This window comes from Cynocephalus volans, chromosome 3 (genome assembly GCF_027409185.1).
Source record: "Cynocephalus volans isolate mCynVol1 chromosome 3, mCynVol1.pri, whole genome shotgun sequence".
Classification (NCBI taxonomy): Eukaryota; Metazoa; Chordata; class Mammalia; order Dermoptera; family Cynocephalidae; genus Cynocephalus; species Cynocephalus volans.
In genome coordinates this window covers 147,715,283-147,742,401 of record NC_084462.1, presented here as the reverse complement: position 1 = coordinate 147,742,401, position 27,119 = coordinate 147,715,283, and the positions used below count along the sequence as shown (strand labels likewise).

Sequence of the window (27,119 nt, the reverse complement as noted above, 5' to 3'; positions counted from 1 at the left end):
CCGCCCTCCATCACTTTGGTCCTCATGTCTGCATTCAGTAGATGCTTCCACACGAGGGGCGTCTGAGTGTCTCCTATGGGCTTAAGCACTTCAGGCAAGTACCCAAAACTAAAAAGCCTAGATTTCTAAGTCTCTTTGTTTCCACTGGGCCTCATACTATTTTCAGTCAAAAGCATACAACCACTTCATGCATTTATGCAAAAGTAAGTGCAGCCTTCCCTGCCGAGGGCTGTGTACCCCACGGCATTGAGCTGGGCTCCCTGGGCCAGTGCACTTGGAGCTTCAGCAACACACAGCCCTTACCACCCGCTCCTCCAGGTCCTCATTCCCTCCTCATCTCTCTGTCCCTGGAGCTCTCCTTTGCTGCTGCTCCTCTGCAGGGTGGTGGGGCCACAGGTCACACATACTCTCCCCTGGTCCCAATCCAGGGCATCACTCCCAGTTGATGGCTGCTCTACCACTATCCAAGCAGCAGGCATGGAAAAGCATGTGACCTGCTCAAACATCTAGACCAGTTTATAGCTGTGGCACCAGGAGCAGCAGGCTTGGCTGGGTCTATCCACCACCATGTGTTGGCCCCACACCCACCTTCTCTCATAAGGAATGACTGACTCTTTAAAATTTCTATGAGCAAAGCACAGGTTTACATAGTGCCTCACAGTCAATCTCCCCCGGTCCATCCTAAACAAGACTTGGTGTTTGAATGAGCTCACACTTCACTGCATATAATTCAATGCTAGGTGTGACTTTCTGTCTGAAATGCCCTCCCAAATGGAGTACCCTCCCCAAATCCCCCGTGCTGATGTTACAGCTGTATCTACAACGTCCCTCTCTGTTGGAAGGCTCTTCCGTGCCCCAGCACAGAGCTCTGAAGAAGTAATCCAACCATGAGGTGAATGGATTTGCTCCACTTCCTCCTTGGCTGCAGCCACTGCAAGATGGTTTGGAAGCACGTGGTCCCTTCCCAGAATACCTTTCCACTCCTCAAGCTTCTCCAGGTCAGTCCTAGAGCAGACCACCTTTCACATACCGTAACTGGATTTCCCACCTTCTTCACACTGTTACAGTGCGGATCAAGTTTCCAACACATGAACTTCTGGGGGACACATTTGACCCGTAGCAGAATCACTCAGGTGCTGAGCAGGAGAGCAGAGACCCTGGTATTTCCCACCAGTGAGACTGACAGCTGATTTTCTCACTGCTCTAAGAAGCAAGTATGTTTCTCCAACATGAACGTTAATTGAACATGAATTTTCTTTATAGAAAACACAGTCTAGTCCCCTACAAGGAAGGCTTATTCCTCCTGATAGTTATTGTGCCCTTGATCTCGCGCTGGATGGCAATAAAGCCCAACATCACTGTACTGGGCAACATCTTGCACAGCTCAGTAGGTGGGAGCGGGTTTTGTAGTTGAACTGCCTGGGTTTGAATCCCGACTCTTCCACTTATGGCCCTGAGCAGGTTACTTGACTCAGTTTTGTCATCTGTAAAATGGGGAGGACAACAGCATCTAATTTGGGTGGATGTTGTAAGAGAATATGTTAAGGCGCTGAGCCCAGTAGCTTCAATAAATTAAATTCCTTCCTTGGAAAAGGGGGTGCTCCTGTTCATCCTGCCCCCAAAGATCATTACATGTAGCATAGCAAATATCTGCAAATAGATCATATGTATTTTCCACATTGCCTGGACTGGGGTCGAAAAGCGTAATTCAACATGAATCTAAACAAGTTGTTATTTCCCCAAAGCTTGCAGGGCTTAACAAGAGCAGATGGCTGTCAGCTTTGGCACATTCCAAGAGATGCTCCATTGTCACATAATATACATTCAAGGCACTCTGAAGGAAGACCGCTCTATACAGTTTTAAGATGATGTCACTATTGTGGTTCTGATCTCTTCCAGCAAGTCCATCTAGTAAAACAGTGAACAACTCTACCTTACCTGAGAGAAAAGGAGACGAATCACCCCAAACCCTTACGTGTTTTAGGCAGTAGTTTTGACCTGCTTTTGCTCAAGACCTTTTTGCCAGAGTTACACCAAATAGCTAAGCTGATAGGTTTCTATTAGTCTTTTTTTTAGCTTCTTCCCTGAATTGTAACTTTGTTCTTTCCCTCGGTGTACTTCCTGGAACGTCTCAGGTAGAGTGGTAAAACTGCATCCTTTTTTCTCTCAGTGAAATCAAAATGACTTTTAAAATATTCCATCATAGCAGAGATTCTCTTTTTTCACCAAGTCAGCTGAGTGGATAGGAAAGGATACGAAAGTGTGTATGTGTGTGCAGTGTGTGTACATGTGCATATGTGTATGCGTGTGCATATGTGTGTGTGTGCATGTGTGTGCAGTGAGCGTATGTGTGGTGTGTGCATACATGTATGTGTGTGTGCAGGGGTGTATTTGTGTGCAGTATGTATGTATGTTTGCTGTGTGTGGTGTTTGTGGTGTGTGTGCATTCGTGTATGTGTGTGCATGTGCGTGCAGTGAGCGTATGGGTGGTGTGTGCATACGTGTATGTGTGTGTGCATGTGTGTGAGTGAGTGTATGTGTGGTGTGTGCATACGTGTATGTGTGTTTGCAGGGGTGTATGTGTGCGCGGTATGTATGTATGTTTGCTGTGTGTGGTGTTTGTGGTGTGTGTGCATATGTGTATGTGTGTGTGAGTGTATGTGCAGTGTGTGAGTGGTGTGCGTATGTGTTTGTGTTTGTGTGGTGTAGTGTGTGTATGTGTGCATATGTATTGGGCAGGGCACTGAGCCAGGAATGGAGTGAGCTCCAAGTCAGGCCTGTCCTAGCTTTGGCAAGAGCAGGAACTGCTCTTTGAGTGATTTACATACATTATCGCTAAACTGTACAACAACCTCACAAGGGTTTTTACAAATGAGGAAATTGGATCTTAGAAAGTTAAAGGTTAGGTGAACTGCCCAAGGTAACATAGCCAGTAAGTGGAGGAACTGGGATTCAGCCAGGCCTGGGTAAGTCACAAGCACACATTCTTCTCATTCAGTCAGGTAGTATCCCATATAACAGTCTAGAGAAAACTAAAACGTCAATAGATTCAGTCAGTATTTCTTTGCCTTTCACGGTACCTTTTCCCCACGGTTCTCTCTGCCCATTAACTTAATTCCAGTATCAGGATTTAACTGTGCGAGTGGATTAACAGGCAGGAACCAAAGCTGGGTCTCACGATCTAGGTTATTCTGGGAGCCAGTAAAGAATCTTAATTCTCTTCTCTGGACCTTAAGAGTGAACTGGAGATGACAACAGAGAAAGAGAGAGGAGGCAACTCAAACGACCATCTTCAAGGAATCGGTTGGACGAGGAAAGCACACAAAGCAATTATGTTTGGTCTTTATTTGTAAACCAGTGGTCATGAGACACTGGGCCAAAAGAACAGAGTGGAGAGTTTATGGGAAAGGAGATAAGGGCAAGAGGTTTGAAGTGAAATGCAGGGATTAGAAACAGAAAGGTTGCCAAGCGAGAGACACCTACCCGTGTCTGACAGATTCACTGAGCCATTGGGCCTCGACTGTCCCCCAGGTGAAAAGCTGAGAACATGTTGGCTCTATGACTCACTCCCGAAACAAGGGCTGTGATTCAGAACACAGCAGGGCTTTGGGAGACACGCAATTAGTGAAGGGCTGAGCAGCTCCCCAGCTCTGTCCCCGTCCAGCTCCGCCACAGGGTTTTCATTTGCCCCAGAGACCCTGGAACTATCTTGTATCAGTGGGGACACAGGCCAGGGGACAAGCATTGCAGCATATTTGAATAGACCTTAGAAGGACTTGAAATATCTAGGGAATGCAAGAAAAGCAGGCATTAGATACAGCTTCAGATTTTAAGAGGCATGAGACATTGTGATCTGTTACCATTGAATGAAAGAACACATGCAAGACAATATTAAAAAGTATTTTTGAGCTCGGCAGAAATGCCTTTGATCTCCCCCAAAGAAATCCATGGGAGGTTAGTTCTGTTCATTTCTTCATCCAACAAATATTTATGGAGTGCCTACTATGCTAAGTATAATTTGGGGGCTAGAGAAAATGGTGGATGAGAACCTGTCCTTGCTCTTTATGTAACTGGTATGTTAGTTGGAGAGATAGAAAATAAGTAAATAAATAAATAAGCTAATTCCAGGCTGTGGGGAGTACTGCAAAGTAAGAAAAGCCGGTGACGTGCAGGTGAGCCTCCAGGAGTGGGTGGGGTGGGCGCCTCCGATGGGCTCTGCAGCCAGTCGGTGCTGGGCTTGTGCCCCGGCTCTGCCATGCGCTATCTGCATGGACTTGACAAGTTACTCTGGGCTGTCTTGGTTTTCTCATCTCTGAAACAGGGTTACTAACACCTGCTGTGCAGACTGCTTGAGAGGGTTAAGTGCATATGTGAAGCCCTGGCAAACAGGAAGACCTGGAAAAGTGAGAGGGATGCTGGGGTTCTTGGTCACAAACAAAAGGGTCCACTCCAGCAAGTTCAGGCAAGAAAGGCATTGAATAAAGGATAGCCCAGAGAATATCGAAGAGGGCCGGAGAAGTAGGCTGGCATTCAGGGATAGTGCACAGTGGCATCTCTAGACTGTTCCAGGGGAAACACCGCTATGGCAGCCATCATGGCTGAGCGCAGCTGCAGGATGCAGGACGTCTCTCTACCCTTTCACCAGACTGGAACCCACACAGCACCCCACTCCTCATGGCCCACACTTGTTTTATGTAGGTATGTTTGATGGACAGGTTGCAAGCCCTGCCTAAAATCGGATTTCTTGGAGGCTAGTGAAGTGAGTTTCTGGTTTCTACTAGGAAGGCGGGACACGTAATATGAGAATTCTCTGAGCATAGGAAGGGTGGTCAGCAGAACTGGGTGCTGCGCGTCTCAATGTCCATGGTACTGAGCAAACAACCACATGGCCGGTCAACCTAACCTATGCCCAGTACTCCTTCCTGCACTGAAAACAATACAGCACACAGAGAGATCATCTCTGCAGGATGTGACATCTCTTCTTCTGAATTTATTAGAGAAAGGGGGGAAGGAATAGGGAAAACATCGATACACCATTTATACCACCATCAGCCAAGTGTAAACGTCTAACAGCACTATGCATTGATGTGCGTGCGGGGAAAAGAAAACTCTCCTCTGTGGCGAATAGGAGTGTGGACTGATGCGGGCACTTGGGCATGCAATTCAGAAACAACCAATGAAATCGAAGATGTTCATGCTCTGTGACCCAGAAATCCTGCTCCTAGAGAAATTCTCAGATGTATATACAGAGGCACAGAGAAGAATGTGCCTTGCAGCACTATTTGTAATACCAGAAAATTGGAAATAAACAGAATGAACATCAACTAAAGAATGGATAAATAAGTTGTGGCCTGTCAAATAATAAAATACTACTCAGCAGTTGTTATAAATGAACTAGAACTACACAGAGTAACATGGATAAATATCTAAGACATAAAAGTGGAGTAAAAACAAGTCACAGAAGGAAAAAATAAAAGTAAATCACAGTCTAATACCAATTAAATAAAGTTAAAAAATGCAAGACTGCAGTAGCATGTTCCCGGGTATGTTTATGTGGAGTGACACTGTAAATCTTACATGGGTGTGTTACAGACCACAGGAAGCGGGGGGCGGGGCAACTCTCTGGGGAGAAAAGGAAAAAATTGAAGGAAGCTTTCAATAAAATATGAAATATGATGTCTACGTATACTGTGCTTCTTTGTATGATGAAAATGTTTCACAATTTTTACAAAAACTAAAGAAAGTGTGGGATTAGGAACCACTCAATCCTGGGCAGAAGCTGACTCCACTCACTAAAAAAAAGATTTAAACCTCTCTGAGCCTCAATTGCTTCATCTGGAAAATGGGGCTAATCATACCTATGAGGTTGAACCACAGGAAATGGCCTCTTTTCCAGGACAAAAGCATTTACACATTAGCAACTTCACAGGTTCAGCGTCACTTTACCCAGTGACGCTGTGGTGAGAGCTCATGTGTAGAACAACTCAGCACTCAATAAACCGTCGCCTTATGGAAAGGAGAGACGTTTTGTCAGACGGTTTGGGTGTTTCCCTGCTTAGAAGCAAAGGGGGAGCTGGAGGACTTCTTGAGGTCTCTCAGGCAGCCAGGATCCTATCAGGTGGGCCCAGAGTTACCCAAACCATTGGAATACTGGGCTCCGAGTTGAGAGAAAGATTCTTGCTGCAGCACAGCATTTCCAGCATCATCTCAGAAAAAGAGCATGCATCGGGGGAGGCCTTTTAGAGACAAATGAGGCTTTCTCTGGCTTGTGTCAGATGGAGAGGCCTGCAGAGACACATCTGTTTGGCTCAAGTGCAGGGCAGCACCAGCCAGGGACCAGACTGTGAGGTCAAAGCCAATCAATTTAGCCAACCTGTAAAAAGTGCTCTGAATAAGCTCTACACTAACCTTAAGTAGAACAAACTGGAACCTTCTCCACAGTATCAGCCTTCAAAACATTGAATGCATATCTTCATTATACTCAAAACTGAACCAGTTGCCTAGTAAATGTTTGCAGCAGGTGCCAGAAATGGTTGTGTGTGGGTGTTGGGGGTTTTTCTTTGGGGGAGGGGGATTGGTGGTGAGGGCAGGAAAGAGCTGAAAATGATTAATGATCAAAGCCTAGAGGAAAAGACACTCTAGCCATTTTGTGCTGATTTTCTTCTGTCTGAAAATGAGGAAAACCCATGGATTCAAGCTTAATTGATGTTCTTGCAGCAAAGAAAATGAAAGGTGCTTAATTCATATATACACTCTCCAAGGTCCATTACCAAACTGTCAACCCATCAGCCAAGCCAGTAGGTTTCCCTTTGGCTCCCAATCTATGCTCACACAAATCTGCTCCCAGCAGTCTGTCAGTCCCTGGGCAACTCACTGGTCAAGTTGTTTAAGAAGAGAAAGCGGAGTTGAGAAAGAGCTGAAAAAAATAACCTGGACGTAGGGGCTGGCTGGGTAGCTCAGTTGGTTAGAACACAGCCTTATAACACCAAGGTCAAGGTTTGGTTCCCTCACTGGCCAACCATCAAATAATAATAATAATAATCTGGACAGAAAATCAACACCTTTAGTCTTATAATTTAACAATTTAATTTGTTCTCACATTGCAATTTTTCTGGTCCTAGCCCTGAAATAATGTTTAAGGACTTATCCAATGTCGCGGCAACTCCAGTGGCCGAACTCAAAATTCTTAGGCAGGCAGTTAACCTCTCTGAGTCCCAGTTCCTACGTCCATATGACAGAGACATCTGTAAAATAGGAACAGTACTTTCCTCATAGAGTTGTGATGAGGATTAGGAGTGATTGACAATGACTAGATGTTCCATAAATGTCACTTTATTCCCCGGGTATTTATGAAAACAGGTAATTTTCATGTATATGACCCACAAAATTTAATGGATTCAGGAGGAGGGAGAAGGTACAGGAAATGTGTAGCATGCAATACGTTTTGTTAACTACCTAATTCTTTCTACTTTGACCAAATGAACATAAGTGCAATATCCTTGCATACTCAGAAATCTTAGAGTGTACCCAATAAAACCAGTACATGAATGAACTACAGAATTTTACACAAATGAGTTAGCCCTTCATATTGCATGTGAACTATCCCAGTGGAAAGCTTGAAACAAGTAAATAGCCAAGCCCCAGCAAAACCGTTTTTTGCCTTTTAATTCCAGCTGTTGTGGTTAGAAGCATGTTGAAGTGGAAGAAACAAAAAACACCTAGAGGGACAGGATGTTTGCACAAGGAGAAAGAGTGATCCAGGCAGCATTCATCCAGCGAACACTCATTTCTGGAAGCCCTCTCACCAGCAAAGCTGTTCGGGAGGCACTTAACGCATTTGCATGCGAGGAGAGTTGCCCCTCTGGCATCTCCCAAATAACCCAGATGGGCATTCACAGGGAATGCAAATTTAAAATAAAAGCTCTAGAAAATCAATTGCATTCTACCATAGGCATGTATTTCTTTTGTAATCAGAAGACAATAGATCTCATGAAAAAAGAAATAAAGCCAAATTGATTAAGGCTATACAATTGAGGCAGAAAGTCTGTGTACATTAATGCCTAATCTTTGCAAACAGTTCGGGACAGAGAGACTGAGAGTGCAGAACAGTCTGTCTACAGACTTTGAAGTGGGGAGCCACCAATACAGTGTTGACTAACAGGGGCCCGCAAGGGACATGGGTCAGTTCGGGACATGGACAAACAGTAGATCTAAAGAGAAGACAAATAAAGAAGAGGTTTAGAGAGCTGAGAACGGGAGATGAGGGGAAGGTCTAAGGAGCACCCGGCCTCCCCTCTACTCTCCTCACCTGGCTCCCACAGCCCGCACACCCACCTGCCGCCCTTCCATGATGGCCACCTCAGCACGTTCCCACTTGAACAAAGGCATCAGTCAGGTGTACCTGGCCCTCCCTCTGGGTGGGGCAGTCAACCTATGTCTGTCTGGATCGATGGTACTGGGCAGGGACTGCACCACAAGACCCATGCCCTGGACTGTGAGCCCACGTGCACAGAAGAGTTGCCCAAGTGGAGTTTTGATGGCTCTGGTACTTTTCAGTCTGAAGCCTCCAAGAGTGACATGTACCTCATGCCTGCTGCCATGTTTCGGGACCTCTTCTACAAGGATCACAGCAAGCTGGTATTCTGTGAAGTTTTTAAACACCCCCGAAAGCCTGCAGAGTCCAATTTCAGACACACCTGCAAATGGATAATGGGCATGGTAGGCAACCAGCACCCCTGGTTCAGAATGGGGCAAGAATACTCTGTCATGGGGACAGATGAGCACCCCTTCAGTTGGCCTTCCAATGGCTTCCCTGGTCCCCAAGGTCCGTATTACTGTGGTGTGGGAGCAGACAGAGCCTATGGCAGGAATATCATGGAGGCTCACTACTGGGCCTGCTTGTATGCTGGAGTCAAGCTTGCAGGGACAAATGCCGAGGTCATGCCTGCCCAGTGAGAATTCCAAATAGGACCCTGTGAAGGTATTGGCGTGGGAGATCATCTCCAGGTGGCGGGTTTCACCTTGCATCATGTGTGTGAAGATTTGGAGTGGTTGCCACTTCTGATCCCAGGCCCACCCCTGGGAACTGGAGTGGTGCAGCCTGCCACACCAACTTGAGCACCAAGGCTGTGCAGGAACAGAATGGTCTGCAGTACATTGAGGAGGCTGTTAAGAAGCTAAGTAAGTGGCACCAGCACCACATTCGCACCTATGATCCCAAACAGGGCCTGGACAACCCCCGACGCCTAACTGGATTCCACGAAACATCCAACAGCAGTGACTTTTCTGCTGGCGTAGCCAACCGTGGCGCCAGCGTCCACGTTCCCCGGACTGTCAGCCAGGACAGGAGGGGCTACTTAGAAGACTGTTGCTCCGCTGCCAACTGTGACTCCTTTACGGTGACAGAAGCCCTCATCCACACATCTTCTCAAAGAAACCGGTGCTGAGACCTTCCAATCCAAAACCTGGGTGGACTAGACTTCCAGCCATCGAGCCCCTCCTAGTCCTTCCTCCTGTTCCAGCTCTGCCCCCTCCCTCGACAGACTATATTGTCCCAATTGTAATTCAAAGAGTAGAATGTCAAGGTCTTTTTTTAATTCTTCACATTCAGTTAATCTTGCTTTTTTGGCTAGGATAGAGGGGTCAAGTTCTTAATCTCTTCACGCACATACCCTTTCCTCCCCATCACCGAAGCTCTCTAGGGTGTTAGTGGGTTGTGGGGCAGGGAGACGTAACCACAGCTTCCATCTGATCACATGTGCTGATCACATGTGCTAGTCCCATGGCCCGTAGCCATCTGGACAGAGCATCCGAAAGAGTTTGAGAAGGAGGGAGGGGACCTTTTCTTTGAGGTAGCTGAAAGGGGAGGTACTGACTTACTCTGTGGTTAGGTTAGGATTTCCCCTCCTGGTAGAAGGCTGTTTCTTAAGAGATTATAACCAACTTTCTATTAAAAGTGGGAACTAGGAGAGGAAGGGTGAAAACCAGGGAAGAAATGCCCTTGGTCTCTTGCCGTGGTGCTTCCCATGCCTGGGGCTGAATGCCCTCCCCTAGACACCAAGCTAGGAGAATAAGCAGACGGGATGTCCCTATCTTAAAAGAAGAAAAAGTTCTTACTGCTTGGTCCTCCATGTATAACACAAAGCAGAGTAGTATTTTTATATTTAAATGTAAAAACAACAAAATCATATATATGGGTGGGTGGATATGTGTGCTTTTCTAAAGGAGGAAACCATCTTGGTCACCAGGAGCTAAATCTGAGGCAAATAATCTGGTTTAGAAATAAGGATCTCCTTTTGAGTAGGGGGTGGGGGGAGCGGTCGGTGCTCGAAAAGTTGGCGACTTGGGGCCATTAGTCCCTCATGACCACTTAAGGGTTTCTCTGCCCTGCCCACACTTCTGGGAGGGGAGACACAGGTCAGTTAACAGTGGACACAGATTAATAGCTAGTCACCTGAGCCTCGTGGCTTTGGTTAAAAGACGCATGTGTGTTTGTCCACACATGGGGGTTTACTTGAGTATGTCACTGACAGAGGGGGTACTGGGGTTGTTTTCTGGTGGGACTACCGTGTCACTGAAGCAGGCCTTTTGATATGTTAAATTTTTTTAAAAAGAAGCAAAATAGAAGTTTAGATTTTAATCATATTTCTAGGGTTTCTCAGTAATTTTATAGAATTGCTTGTTTGCATCAACTGTCACCTCTGCTCTTGGAGGAGATGGGGACAAGGCTGGAGTCAAAACACTTGTCATTTTGTATCCTGGTGTCTTTTTTCCCAGTTTAGAATATTCCTTTCCTTTGTTAAGTTGCTGAGGAGTTATTTATTTATTTTTTATAACAAAAAACAAGCCCCCACCTTTATCCCTTCATCCCCCGCTGTTCTCTGGTTGTGTTTGTGTTGGCCGCAGCAGGCCAGCTGTGGTTTTCTCTTGCCATGACGACTTTTAATTGCTGTGTACAGTATGTGCAGAGTTAGATGACTCTTCATTGTAAACAAACTGTGTAGCTGCCCAGAGCAGTGCTTATAAATCAACCTAACATTTATAAAAATAAAATAAAATAATAAAGAAGAGGTTTGGACCCATAATGAAACCACCTTAGCCTGCTAATCCCCCTAGAGAACAGGGGAGATTGGGGATTATCAATAGAACTGCCCTCCTGGGACAGCAATTATAAACGAAAATGTCCCTTAGCTCCTGCCCTAGGAGGTAAAGTCATGTTAATAGTTTGCAGTATGTCCTCTAGATCAATTTCCCCCATCTACCAAGTTGCAGGATCTCAGTCCTCTGCCTTCTTGTGCCTCCTTAAGAATCTCCAAAGGGATGGAGGGCAATTTCCATTTACAGTCTCTGTCCCTGCTCCAGTCTGTCCACGACTCTCCTGCACTGTCTGCTGTCACCCTGCTGGCCCTCCTTAGTGATTTGTGCCTGGTGCACCTCACTGTCCCAGGAGTCCGACCTGCATGTTCTTTTCGGCCAGTGCCACTGCCGATTTTCTTGGGATGGCTGATCTCTGCTGCACTCTGTGCTACTACAGATGACAGGCCATGTTCAAGACCACTTTGCTCCTGACACCATGCCAGTCCGCTTACCCCAGAGCCCTCATCCCCTTTGACCTCCAAACCCCTCAGGGTCTGCTCCACTGACACAGGTCCTGAGCTTTTCCTCCACAGCTGCACTGCTTGCCTGTGTCACCCTCCAGGAAGGAAACGTTCCCCCTTCCCTCACCAGCACCCTCAGGGGGTCCCAAAGGAGCACCACTTGGCTTGTGGTGATATGGTTCCTTCAGTTTTGTCACACAATCTTCTCTTTGCAGAAGTGTCTCCTACATAGATCCTGGGCAGATAAGGATGAAAACATAAAAGGCCGCTACCCTAAAGAAGCCCACAGTCCTGTCAAAGGAACAGACCCTCACATAACGGTGCTACAAAATAAGTGTCCGCTGTAGCATAAACGAAGTTGACGCATTGGTACTTGGGCCAAACTAAACAAAACCTCAGTGCCATCCCTCAGTCTTCTCTTCCCACCCAGTCTATCAGCGAGTCCTGTCTGTCGGCTTCTATGCTTGTCCAGGCCACCGCAACTCCCAATTGGTGTCCTGCTTCTGTCCGGGGCCCTGGGGGGGTCCTGTCCAAACGCGAGCTGGGTCACGTCACTCCCCAGCCCAGGGCTTCCGCATGTCCCACCCCCACTTCCTCACTCTGACCCCCACGTGCCCTGGCCACCTCCCCTGGCCTTCGCCCCGATGCCATCACTTGCTCCCTGAGCCACACTGGCCTCCCTGCTGCTCAGCCCACCGGGCCCACTCCCGCCCGGGGCCTGGCGCTGGCTGCTCCTTCTACGCGAACGGAGACTCACCAGACGACTGCTTGGCTACTTCCCTCTCTCTCTTTAGGTCTTTGCTCAGGAGTCACAGCCCTGATCACCCTGTGTGAAACTCTCAGCCCCCCCAAACACTGATCACTATCGATATCACACACTTACCTTGCTTATCGCCTGTCTCCCCTCACTAGAATGTAAGCCCAGTAAGGGCAGGGACTTTGGTCTTTTTTTCACTATGTCTATCCAGTGATTAGTAAATACCGTTGGATGAATGAATCAATAAATATGAAAGGAGGAGGAGGAGACATTTCAGATGGTTCTTGAAGAACAAGGGAGTGACATGTTTCTGGTGCTCACACAGCTGCACATTGACACCCGGTTGTTCTTCCAGGGAAAAGGCCCAGAGCCTGCATCTACCACTCTGGTTAATTTTCCACAATCCAGAATCTGACTCTCCATCTTGTAAGCCAGAAACTCAACTTGCACCTTCTTTGAGGAATCAGGCTCACAGTGACCAGATTATACAATCAAAAAAACCCTTTTACTTCCTCACAATAAAAACAAACCAAAACAAAAAGTTATTCCAATGGGAAAAGTCTATGAACATATGTGATTGGTACCTTTACTCCCTCTGGGAAGACCTACTCGGGAGATAAACAATAATCAGAAGGCAGCTTGGAAATAATGAAACGAAATTAAGGAAAGTGAGAAGAAGCAAATGTGTAATTGCCATCAGGTCTAGATGGTCTGATGTACAAGTGGTCATTAGAATTCTTATGGTTGCAAGTGACAGAAAACCCAACCCAATGGGTTTAAGTAAAAAGGGTTCACAACTGAGAAAGCCAGAAGCAGAGCTGACCCAGCATGACTTTATAGGAGAGCTCAAAGAGATCTAGTTTCTCTGATATATATATATATATATATATATATATATATATATATATATATATATATCTTATCCCTGATCCCTCCTGGTTAGCTCTGTTCTCAGAAAATTTCTCTCCACATGGTGACAAGGTGGCTGCAGTAGCTCCAGTCTTACACTCATAACTCCAGAACTAGGTGAGGGCACAGCTTCTTTTCTACTAGGTCTGCAAAAGTCCCAAGACTCACACACTGTAGTCAGGGGAAGGGGGACCGCTTATTAGCCCAGGCTCATTCCATGCTCCACCCCTTGAATTGGGGGTAGGACCATTCCTAAAATATGTGGCCTTAGAATGAGGAAGGGTGAATCTCAAACATTAATTGTTGGCTATTAAGAAAAACAGGATGAGTGTTCCAGTCAAGATGGCAGAATAGACGGTCCCCAGCATCACTCTCTCCCACAAATCAACCAATTTACAGCTATAAAAATGTAACATCAGCCAAGCTGGGGCCGCTGGAGCTCAGGGGAAGAGGAGGAGAGACCTACGGTGTTCATGAAGGGGGAGAAGCCATGATGAGAGAAAGAAAAAACTGCTCTGAGCATTTCGGGCTGCAGTCGCTTTAATGCTGGAGTGCATGGAGCAGGAGCTGGCAGATGCCACAGCTGTGCCCTTCAGATGGAATTGCTTGGAGGTGGCAGGGGAGAAAAGGGCCTTGGTGACCCCCAGGAGAGTAAGACCACTAATAGGGTTCCCATGGACCCATGCAGGAGCGAGGAGCCAGAACAACTGAAAAAGGGGAGCCACTCAGAGTCTGGTGAGTCAATGCAAGGGACCAGCACAGGGACCGTCCCATGGGAAGTGTTTGGAGCACAGGCAGTGCGGGAGACAGGGCCACTGGGAGAACACCTGGACAGAGCAAGAACAGCTAATTCACCCCCCAATCAGTGTAGGACCACTCAGAAGAGACTGGTCAGAAATATAGAACTGCATGAGGTGCAGTTTGATGAAAAGACTCAGGCCCAGATCAGAGTTTCTATACAACCCAGGTGCACCCGGTCTCTGGAGAGCTGGAAATACCTATAAAGTCAACCATTAAACCCTGAGCTACACAAAAAGTCTTCCTAGGGAAACAGCAGCAAAGCAGCTCAAGTACTGGTTCCCATAGGAAGTTCCCCTGTTTTAGATGTAAGCAAAGGACAAAAAATTAGTTCTGGCCCAAGCACACCACCAATGCCTCGGGGCCCACCAGGGGACCTGAGGCTTGGAGCCGGGGACCAGACCACCCACCCACATCCAGGCACACCACCAGCACCAAGGAGCATGCCAAGAACATCACCTCCATGTGGGTGGCCCACCACAGCCACCACAGTATGGCTGCCACAAAAGTTGCTTGGCGTCACAACAACCACACAGATGGCCCGCCAGCCACTGGAGTGCATTGACACAAGGAGAGTCACCAGCAGAGACCAAAGAAAAGAAGAGGATGTCTCTCTCCCCAAAGCCCATTCCAGAGTGACAGAAGAAGTATCTGCTCTATGATAATATTGGGAGACCTGAACACACCTCTAAGCATTGGACAGATCATCTAGGCAACAAATCAACAGAGTAACGATTACTCTTTCAGAAGGAGAGAAGAAATCTAGGGTTATCAGTGGTGGGAGGGGGGAGGGAGAGAAGGATGAGAGACTGGACAAGGGGCATAAAGAATAAGTACAATTTGTAACAATATACATTCTAATAATATTGATTTGATCAACAGATGTCAACATTGAATCCCCCAAATACGTATAATCAATTATGATTCGATTTAAAAAAAAAAGTAAGGAAACAAGGAAAGAAAAAAACATATACAAAAAAAAAATAAATAAAACCACTTTGAGACGCCATCTCACTCCAGTTAGGATGGCTAATACCCAAAAGACTGAGAATGACAAATGCTGGTGAGGATGCAGAAAAAAGGAAACCTCCTACACTTTGGTGGGACTGCAAGATGGTGCAGCCTTTATAGAAAATGGTATGGAGGTTCCTCAAACAATTACAGATAGATCCACCATATGACCCAGCTATTCCACTGCTGGGAATATACCCAGAGGAATGGAAATCATCATGTGGAAGAGATACCTGTACTCCCATGTTTATTGCAGCACTATTTACAATAGCTGAGAGTTAGAACCAGCCCAGATGTCCATCATCAGATGAGTGGATACGGAAACTGTGGTACATCTACACAATGGAATACTACTGTTCTATAAAAAAGAATGAAATACTACTGTTCACAACAACGTGGTTGGGCTTAGAGAAAATTATATTAAGTGAAATAGGCCAAGCCCACAAAGAGAAATAGCACATGTTCTCACTTATTTGTGGGAGCTAATAAAAATAAATAAGTAAATATACAAACGAATGGGGTGGGGGGGAAGAAGACACAACAATCAAAATTCCTTGATCTTGTTAAGACAAGTGAACAGATATGATGTTGATGGGGGTGGGGAGAGGGAGGGAAGAAAAGGAGGAATTGGTAGAGGGACATGAAAATCAACTATGTTGTATATTGATAAACTAAAATAATTTTAAAAAGTAAATGTTCCTAAGAAAAACAGGACGAGCAGATTGTAGGAGGAAAAATAAAAATTTTCCCCCACAGCCTACAACTTACAGAGTGGGAAAACTGAGTCTGTTGGGTCCACCTCCTGCACCCAGTCTCCACATTACACATGCTTTTGTCTGTAGGCCTGAAGGTCTAGTGGCCGAGACACCTCCTTCCCTGGTCAGTGCATGGACATGTATTCCTTCTCCTGGGGCTCCACTGCAGACCAAGCCCAGCTACGCGCTGAGTCAATGACAGCCCAGGTCTCCTGGTTGGAAACTCTTCATTCTTTCTGCTACAGAAGCTTTCTTATATCTGTGCTGTAATTCAAGGTAGCTCAGGTCATTTATGGGAAGAACGAATTTGTACCCCATGGAGAGCTGGGGGCATAATCAAAGGCAACTCAACAGATACGTTTTCTCTTAAGTTCCACATTAATATTTAATACGGACATTGCATTCTATTCTATAGTATTTTACTTGCCTACCAGTACAAATGGAATCTCCAGGAATGTGTGTCCTGCCCCACACACCAAGCCCTCTGCCCGAAGTCATCTGACTTGGGTGAAATGCCACCCGTGAAGCATGGAACTGGCTCCCCAAATGGCCATGGGGGGCTGATGATGGACACAGATGTATAGAGGAGTTGGCCCAGTGTGGACAAGTGACGGGGGAAGAGAGAAGGGCGGGAGGCAGGCAGATGAGTTCCTTCGGTTCTCCTACCCATGGGCTATTCTGGAGTGTGGTCTCCTTGCCACCTTGCCTGCCAGGTGGCTGCAGAGTCTCCATAACTTGTGATGAAGTGGAGCCAAGGCTGCTGGTAGCACCTCCACCATTTCCCACTCCCCTTGCCTCACTGACATTCTCCCTCTCACCTTTGTCCCCTGGCTTCCACCCCTCCCATAAAGCAGCAGCACATTAGACTTGGCTTTGGGCTGTGCTTTCTAGAGGACCCCAGGCTAAGGCATGATCCCTTCTTGCTTAACTCTCAAGAGAGCAATCTTATTTGCAATTTTATGGGACAACTCAATACAGCCCCTGAGATCTGATAATAAGCCGGGATCTGATAATAGGAAGGAAGGAAATCCCAAGCCAAGAGAACATCATGGCCAGAGGCACAGAGCTGTAAGAGTACAGAATGGAGCAGGATGACAAGGGAAAGTAGCAAGAAAGATGTCACAGATGCAGGAAGGGCTTGTGTGCCAGGCCCTCCAGGAGTGTTTCCCATCCCTCGCCTCCAACCCAGATTCTGAAATGCCCACCTAGGAGGTTCCTTCCCACCTTCCTCAACAAGCATCACTAAAGTAATGAGTCACTGTTACTGATCTTCGGGTGTGTTTGGGCAAGAAAAAAGCCAAGAGACACTGGCACAGGTAGGAAATTAAGGTGAGAGTGTGACAAGCATACTGAAGAGTTTGGTCTTTCCCCTGCAAACCATGGAGGGCCATAAGAGATTTCTGAGCAGTGGAAAGATATAAACAAATCTGATTTTTAACAATACAAGGGGTCTTCAAAAAGTTCATGGAAAGATTCACATTATCTTCTAGTTTTATGCCTGCATTAACTTTTGAAATCCCCTTGTATAACCCTGTTGGCCATGTGCAAGATGAACAGTAAGGAAATGAGTCAGGGGCTTTTCTTTTCCTGAGCTGACAACTGGTGAAGTGAGGAGGAAGTTTCAGAAGTGAACCCAAGTTGAGTGGTGATGCTGTGACACACGTGAGGAAACAGGAGCAGGAGACGTTTTTATCAAAATGTGGGAGAAACAATGAGTTTGGTGAGATGCTTTGGGTGCAAGGTTCATATTGGACATTCAAGGCCATTGGAAACATGGTCATGAGAGCTCAGAGAGGAGGGGATTGCAGGTAGAAACCCAGGCAGCATCCGCAGGCTGTGGCGGTGGAAGCCAAGGCAGTGGGGAGCTGCCCGGGGACAGAAGGGACTACGGCTGGGACTCAGTGCAACTGACCCAGCTGGGCGAAGGGGAAGGGAATGGCACCCAGAAGGTAGAATGAGGAAAAGCTGCCAACAGGCGGAGGAAGTCTCAGCGACTCCCAGCAAGCACCTAAGTGGGGCACACCGGGCTTTGGTGTTGGCAAATGTGAGGTTTCCTGAGCCAGCGCTCAGGCTGACCTAACAAACAAGGATTTACCGCCTGCACGGGCGGCACCCGGCAGCACTCGATTTCCCCGTTCATCACGGAGCTCTGGGATGGCAGGAGTTCCCGGCATCACCTCCCGTCCTCCGTGCCACCTTGGCTTTCTTCAGAGGCCCAGAAAGGAGGCGGGGAGGGTGAGTGTGGGCTGCTGGCTCCAGGCTTGAGCCTTCTCTGTAAAGATATCTATCGCTTGTGAATTGCTGGACTGAAAGGTGGCCTAAGGCTGTTTTAATTCTTAGAAACTTTCCAGAGGTGACAGTCACCAGGGTGTTTACAATGGAGACTTTTGCTAACAAGGCTTCAAATTTTCTTTATGACTGAGCTTTGTAACTTAGCTGAGCCACTGGAAAGGGAGGAGGAACAAACACGGACTCCCCAAGCACTATGACCCTGGCAGCATACTGAATAACTCGCACACATCACCTCATTTAACCTTCAAAGTGACCCTGAGTGGTAGGTGTTATTATAAATTATCTCCATTTTACAGATGAGGAAATAGGGCTCAAATAGCTATTAAGTGGAGAAGCTACATCAGACAATATTTTCAGTTTTCAATCACAACTTCAGAGTTCACAAAGCTCTTCCACATAGACTATTTCCTTTCAATTCAGAGCCATACTTATTCTGTGACCCATTTTACAAATAAGAAAACTGAGACCCTAAGAGTTTACGTGGACTTGTCCAAGATCTGAAGTTCGGGCTGTGCGGCCTCTGAGTTCATTGTGCTTTTCATGATACCTTCTGCTTCCTGTCCATTCCAGGAGAAAGCCTGGAAGATATAAATAGGTGATTTTCCCGTAATTGACAAAGAATTTCCTGAATCAGAGAACTCTTTCTTGAAAAACTTATCAGGAGATCTCAAAATCTGCCAAGTTCCTGAGTAAATTCCTTGATGTAGAAGTTACAAGAGGGCATCCACGTAGGGGAATGGCCTCTGTGTTTAATGAAGCCCCGGACTTTCACATCAGGAGGTCCCTGAGAAGGACGGCCAATGCCAGCTCCCTTCTGCACCTGCCACCCTGGACCTCTGCTTCGGCAGGAACCAGCAAGGCTGCCATCTTGACCAACAAGGCCGTTGTCTTGGCCGCTCACGGTGTGTTCTTAAACTCCAAGCTCCATGAACTTGGCTTCATGTCATATCTCTGTTGAAGCCCTCTAAGACCACTCTCTGCCCTCATTTACCAACTAAGCTTGGAACAACCCTCAGGACCCATGTGCTTTTCATTATGTCCTCATTTAATTTGCTTTTCTTAAATGCCTCGTGTTCAGACGTCCTGCCTCCCCAATGGGAACACAGGGGACTTTGTCTTGCTCCTCTTTGTATCTCTCCACAGGGTCATACTTAGAGGATTTTTTTCTAGATCTAGCTAAAAGCCAGATTATTTATTTTTACTACAATACCTATTCCTTAGCAAAAATATCCTTTTTGCTGTCAAGCAAGTTTCAATCACTTGTAAGAGGGAGATGATGGCTATTTTCTTTGCAATCGCTTGGCCATGGAATCTTCCTTTCCAAGCAGGCTGTCATGACATTGTTCCACAGAGAGGGTGACCCAGCCAGTCGCAAGTTCTAGGTTGCCTTGTTCCCTTTTGCTCATCACTGGCCAGCAGAGAACAGCAGGTTATCAAGTACCTTAGTGAGATCTTTAGTTTACTATTCAGAATAATATCAATAATACCAAAATACCAAGTATTTGTGTCATAATTTCTCACTTTTCAAAATACCTACCAGATTTTAGATCTAGAAGGGACTTAGAGATTGAGCCCATCTCTCATATACAGATGAGGCTCAGAGCCCCTCATGTCCTGGGCAACCCTCACCATACCTCTCGCAGGTAGGCCAGCTCCCATTTCACAAATAAGGAAACTGAGACACAGGCAGTAGCTTGTCCTCTTTGATTCATTCAACTCACAGCAGAGCTGGGACCATACTTCCAGTTTCCCAGTCCCTGGACTGGTATTCTTTCATGGCAGAGTCTGTCCTTTGGCCAAAAACCTTTGGAAGAGGAATCAAATAAATTGGATCATCTGTGACATTGGATCTGACCTTGGTCTTCTCCGAGGGGTCGTCCCTGCTCCAAGCAGCTATCTCTGCTCCCACTCCAGCCCCTTTTCTTCTCTGTCTGCCTTAAGTCCTGAAGTGTAAACCCTGAATACCTAATCATCTGTATTCAGCTGAGGCCTGAATATCTCCCTGTCACTTTAATTAATCTAAAGTACATTGTCTGAAGCTCCCTGCAGTGGCAATTCCCGTTTGTTGAAAGCTGTTTTAGCTCTAAGTGATGTGAATCACTGTGCAGCCCTGTTCGGCTGGAGCAGCTGATGAGGATCAGGGACTAATCTGAGAGTGGACCCAGCTGGGCCTCTGGTGACAGCCCCCCTCCCAAATCGGAAAAACAGTGAGGGCACCCCCTGATGAAAAGGTACAGGAGCTTGTACTTGGGGCGCAAAGGGAAAGCCAAGGAGAGGGACAAAGGTGGTTGGCCTTTGAGGACAATTCCTCAGTCTCTTCTCAGGTAAGTCTGTGCTGACAGCTGCTTCCCAAATGGCCATACATTATAGCTGAAGGGACAGGCTGGTTCCGCAGCAATTGTTAATGTGGGATCCCACTTGCTAGGGGGAGTCAAGACAAATTTGTGATCCAGGTGACAGCTCAAGGAGCTCAAATCTTGTTGGGAATTCAAGCGGTAACACCTGCTATTACATGTGCCTGCCTGGCATCCAGGTCCCCTTCTTCTAGTAATATCTCCCTCCCCCACTCTCAAGCCCTGTCATCAGGTCCCATCTCTAAGGGCTTTACAGCCCAGACTGCCTGAGGAACACTTATTGAGTCTTTTAAGACCCAGATAAACTATCCCCTCCTTCCTCTTCCAGAAAGCCTTTCTTGACCCCCTGAAAGCAGTTATTATTCACTTTCTCCTGGGACCTCCCTCACCTCCACCTTTGCATCTATTGCCCTAAACTGCAATTGTGCTGGGCTTTTATAAGCTGCAGGGTATCTTTTCATTATGTTCCCATGAGTAGCTAAGCACTGTGCCTCACACATGGTAGGTGCTCAACAGATGTTGAATGGATGAATGAGTGACAGACTCACATGTAAACCATACATAGTCATGTAAGAACCATATGGGCAGACCTGGCCATACAGACTTGTGGACGCTTTGTTAACCTCGAGTGCTACAAACCATGACACACAGAGGCTTTATTGAATTTATTAGTGAGGCAAGACAAACCCCATCTGACAGATCCTCCCAGTCATATATCAGACAGACAGTGCAAGATTAAAGTTTCCACCCTGGCAGACACGCACAGAGGGCCCGAGGTCAGACTACATCTGGTGCTAAGAGGCTGGGCAAGAAAGCTTCTACCCCAGAACTGGAATGTTCCTCCAGTTTTCACGCTGGATCAGGAATGGGCTGGGGGGAAGGGAGCCTGCAGAGGAGGAGAGTTGTACATCTGCCCTAAATGTTCTCAGTGTCTAGTTTAGGATAACAAAATACTTGAAACTTGCCTAAGGCAACTGAGGACCACCAAGCTATGTGGAGCTGATGCTTCAAAATAAAATACTTTGCTGTAAGAAACAGTTACACCATAAAATGTGATCGGAGCAATCCAGGGCATTTCTCCCCTTGTAAAATGCAGGAACTCAATCAATAAACATTCTTCCTCCACAGCTTGGGAGCCCCAGGACAACCTTGCATCAATAGAAGAAGTTCACCTTTGGTGGAAAGGAGGTGAACTCGACCATGTTCTCAAGATAAACGAATTCCAACAAGATGCAGTGTTTCTTTTCCTTTTCTTCCCTACTCCCCCCCCCAATTTAGAAGAATTAGTGCATTTGCTGGTTCCCCACGTTAGTATTCAGAGAAAGGTAAAGTAAGAGTTACTTCTTCATTGAGCCACGATGTTGTGGGAAATTAGTAAAGGACAAGAGGGAAGAGGAACCTGGTTGTTTACGAGTAGGATAGCTGGTCCAGTGGGTTCCCTGAGGACTAGGCGTGCAGGGCACAGGAAATACAGACAGACAGGGAGCTCTGCCTCCACGTAGGGCACCATTCGGTTGGACCAATGGGCTCCCAGCAGCTAAGGTGCCAATCAACAGAGACTACCAAGGCTCAACCAATGATCAAACAACACGAATCCAGCTGGGCTGACAACCCCTGGGAATGTAACTGTCAGTGCTCTAGAGCCGACTGTCGCTGGAGCCTGCTGCATTCTCTGTGGGATGTACTCTCTCTTTTTACCAAATAAACTGTCCTGTGCTTTTCACCTCTGGAGTGTCTCATCCAATTCTTTGTTCAAGACACCAGGAACCCGGATTTAGCTGGTGAAACCTGCAGTTTCCCACAACATACTGGTTCCCTGACTGGGAAGCATGCAGTTTTCCCACAACAACAATATTCCTCCAAATTCACTTTTTGTTGGCCCCAAACTAAAACCAGTTAGTTTCTGATGGAAAGAAAATGTTTCCATTTCATATGATTCGTATCTAGTACTAGATCCATGCACCCTACTGATTATCGCCACATTCCTGTCTTTAGGTTGTTTTCAAAATGACGGTCTATTGCTCCAGCATCTGGCGGGTTTTGAAGTTCATGGGAAAGGACATCTCCATGGAATTGCTCATTCCCGCTGTTCCTTGTGCTGCGGTGTAGAAGGGGTGACATTCACATCTTATGTACTTCCCCTGCCCCTTCAGATGAGGACCAGTCACAAGGATCTTGAGATAACATCCAGGCACAACTTCAGACACCCAGTCGGCCCTCAGGGTTTGCTGAGCTGAGCCGAGCAGAGTATAACTGTCCCTTCTGCCCCCTTTGAGCCTTTGAATTAATAAGTGACAGCACCGTGGGTCCTCCCTGAGTGGGCGGTGGCTGTGGTAGGGTATCCTGCACGACTCCTCCCTTCTCTACTTCATGTGTGAGCTTTACAACCACCCAGTGAGGCTGGGGGAGCAAGGGCCACCACCGACATTTTACAAGGGTGAGAACTGGGCTTTGTTTCGAGCGACTGGAGGTGACAGAGCTGAGATTAGGCCTGGTCTTCTGGCCACAGGCCCACGGCTCCCTCTCCACCTCACCTGTGTCCCTCTGGGCAGCACTCTTCTGCAGGCAGCGCGGTCCCATCATTCGGAAACAGAATCTGATGTTGCCACTCAGGAGCAGAGGGACTTTGAGCAAATTACCTTGCTGAGCCCCAGCTTCCTCCTCTGCCACTGGAGCTGAGAAGAAGCCAGTTAACACTCCTCAAGGGCTATTGCATGAGTTAAATGAGACAATGTAGGTGAAGTTCCTAACATGGAGGCTACCGCATAGTAAGTACCCAGTAGTTGTTACTATCTTAATCATTGACATTGTTGTCACTTGGCTGAAACTGTTCTGCTTGTGAGCCGAAGCACTCAACAAGCATGTCTTTCCTCAGTCTTGGTCTTGACGTCATTGTCCCTGCATGTACCTTCCTTTCTTATTCTGTAAATTGAAGAACCCATCCCTCTTAGCTAAAAGATTTGAGGAATGTTGCTTGAGTTTCTAAGATACTTAGAGAGCTTCTTCCAGAGACCATTCTTAGAGACATAGTGAGGGGAGAAAGATCCCAGCCAGACACCTGTGCCATGAGAAAGTCAAGCCTCTGGCTAGACGACCCTTCCCTCATCTTCCCTCGCGGAGCAGAAACCTCACTAGAGACCACCTGGTCCACATGTGGCATCGCCAGCTGCCCTCCGTCTCTGCCTTGTCCATTTGGGTACCACGTCCTTCTGACTCTGCCCAAGTGACGTACTCAGGCTCTCTTGCCACCCCACTGCCACCACCCCAGTCCATGTGCCTCCTGTAGGGATATTAACTAGCCACTAACTAGTCTCCTTGCCTTTAGGCTTTCCTCCCTGAGGAGCCCAGCATCCTGGACCAGACTGCCCCTCCCAGAGCCTGGCTCCGATGGTGCTTCTCAGCTATCTGCCTCTTAATAAAGCAAACTTCTTGGCCCCAGGTCCTGGGCCAGGCCCAATCTGGCCATCTCCTGCCTCACCTTACTGACCTACATGGCCCCACCTCCCAAACACCTGTCCATGGATCGGAATCACCTGGGGTGTTTTGTAAAAGTGGAGATTCCCAGGCCTGACCCAGCCTTACTTACTAGACTCTTGGGGTGGATACCGAGACTCTATTTGTAAAAAGTTCTCCAGGTGACTGAAGCACAGCTGTGTGTCCTACACGGGTGCCAAAGAGAACCAAGCCCAGCCCCCACATTTGCCACATACTCTTGCCTTGGCACATGCCGCTCTCTCTGCCAACAGCCCCAGTCTCTGCCAGCCAAATTCTCCCCCTCCTTCAAGGCCCACTCCTCCAGAAGTTTCTCCTGATTCCTCCAGCCAGAAGTGTGCTCTCCGTCCTCTGAATGCCTATAGCATCTGGTCTCTCCCTCTCTACCATTTCCTTGCCCTTCCATAAACTCTCTGCCTTCATTTCCTTGTCTCCTGGCCCCAAACCTGGGGTGTATCCTTGCCTGGCTGCTCTCTATCCCTCCTCATTCATTCAGGGATAATAGTAGTACTTACCTAATAGGATTGTTTTAAGATTAATGAGTTATTTCACGTAGCATACTTTAAATTGTGCCAATAAATGTAAACTATCATAATCTCCATCGCCACCGTGCCAAGGTTCTGGTTATCTATGTGCATGTGTTTTCTCCGTTGAGTTCCTGTTGGGAGCAAGACCTACGTCTATATCATCTCTACCTTCATGTCCTCAATTGACATCATGCCAGGCACCTGCAGGACCCTCACTCTGTGTCTGCTGAATGGCTGGGTGACAGAATCTCATACATCTAACTGCTCCCCTTCATTCTTCTGCTGTCCACCTATCACTGCTGTTCTAATTTCCCCCCAAAGAACTTATCACTATCAGAATTTATAGTTATATGTTTATTTTTTTTTGCAATTATTAGATGAACATCTGACATTTCCACCAGGCTCTAAGTTCCTTGAAGGGCAGGGATCTTATTTTTTTTATCTCACTGCTTTGTCCACAGAGCCTAGCACATCATAAATACCCCCCCAAAAAAAGATCTTAAATTAATTATCACACTCTAATTAATCAAAAATGGATTCATTAGTTTACCACTAGACTTCTTTTTTTTAAAGCTCTTTTAATTATACAAGAGACTGGGTTCTGCATATTTTAGCAGGTGTGGTGAATGAGTGTTCCTAGGAGCTAGAACTATGCGGGGATCATATCAGAGTCCAGAGCAGCAAGTAGGTAATTGGATTATTGCCTGCAGTACAAGGTAGGCATTCAGAGCATGGGCTCCACAGTCAGATGGGCTAGTTTAGGACACTCTCTTATTACCCATGTGACTGTAAACAAGTAAGTTTTCTTATCTGTAAAATGGGAATAATAGTAGATCCACCTCATAGGGTTACTGTGCATATAAAATGCTTACTCAAAAGTTAGTTACTATGATGATCACAATAGTGACTTCTGCTGTAGTTTGGATGTTTGCCCCTCCAAAACTCGCATTGAAATCTGATCCCCATGTGGCAGTGTTGGGAGGTGGGGCCTAGTGGGAGGAGTTCGGATCATGGAGGCCGATCCCTCATGAATAGAGTAATGCCCTCCCTGGGGAGTGAGTGAGCTCTCCCAGGAATGGATTAATTCCCAAGAGAGCTGGTTGTTAAAAAGAGTCTGGCTTCCTCAGTTTCTCTCTCTTGCTTCCTCCCTCACCATGTGATCTCTTTGCACCCGCCAGCTCTCCTTCCACTTTCCTCCATGAGGGGAAGCAGCTCGAGGCCCTCACCACATGCAGCTGCCCAGTTGCAGACTTCCCAGCCTTCAGAATCATGAGCCAGATAAACCTCTTTCCTTTATAGATTACTCAGTCTCGGGTATTCTATTACAGCAACACCGATGGACTAATACAGCTTCCAAATAACATTACAGACTAGCCTAATTAAACTTTTATGAGCTAGATCGTGTGCTTCAATTTTCTTATCTATAAAATGGTACACCCAAATTCTTATTTTATAATAAAAATGATGAGCTATTTACAAGGGAACAATAATAATGGAAATGTAGGGCCTATTCACGTATATATAGCAACCCCTGACCAGAAATGCTTTCTAGAAAATAAAGCCGTCACAGGTTTTGCTTCCTTAAGGAAAGTTTAAGGAAATTTTGAATGTTTCTCATGGAAAAAGTAAAATGAGTAATTCTAGAATAAGGAGAAAGAAAGGGGCATGGATCAACTCAGCCACATTCATCTGCTGCCCTTCTAGCTGTAGGCCACTCATGTTCCAAGAATTTTGATAATAAACACTAAACATTCCTGGGTCCCTAATAAAATCCAGGGCCCTACATAATCAGTCTGTGCACAGTCACATTCAAAATCACACAATACAGGGACCACACATAATTAAAGGGAATTGCTCATCTTAACTTGCAGCTCACAAAATATATCAAAAGGGATTCCGTTCATAACTCACACACACATCACAAAAGCACCTCTCTCTGCCCTATGTGGCACTGGCCAGGAGATGCTCCAAACCCCAAATGCTTCCTTCAGCCCCAGCAGGCTGACCTTTCTTCTCTCTCCTCCCCAGTCATCTCCTGTACAGATTGACTTGCCCCTCTATCACCCCACCCTTTTAACTTATCCCCTTCTGTCAATGTCACAAAAGATCCTGAACCAGGGCTGGCAGAGGCTCTCTTTTACTAGGGGGTTGAATGGAGGTGGGTAGTCCAGGTAGAGGGTGGCCATCTGCTTCCCAGGATCCATCTCCTCCTCTTTTAGCAACTGTGAATTCTATTTTCCCTTCTGACTGCTGGTCATTTTAGTGGGACTGGCAACGAGGCCCTGGCCAAGGAGTGAGTCATACCCTCTCTCACTCATCCCAGCAGCAGTGTCTGGTGCCTGTCCCCCCACCCCACACCCCCACCGCCATGGAGTCCTGTCTTTTCAACCCCACCAGCTGCCCAGACTCCTGCCATTTTCCAAGCCTAATTCTCCAGTCTTCCCTTAGATTCTATGAGCTGTCCAAATTACCACCCATAAATTTGCCTGCTTACCTTATCCAAGTTGAGTTCTATTGTTTGCAACCAAAGAATACTAGCTGATACCTAAAACTCCTATATTAATAAATCTTGCTACCATCTCGGTTTGTAAGAATACGGCTGCAGCCCTGGACTAACGAGCCTAAAA

The 27,119-nt window shown here is 46.7% G+C and overlaps 1 pseudogene; it reads left to right on the top strand.

Annotated features, from left to right (window-relative positions):
- Window positions 1-8,350: 8,350 nt before the first annotated feature.
- On the top strand, window positions 8,351-9,477 carry LOC134372766 (glutamine synthetase-like; annotated as a pseudogene).
- Window positions 9,478-27,119: the final 17,642 nt, after the last annotated feature.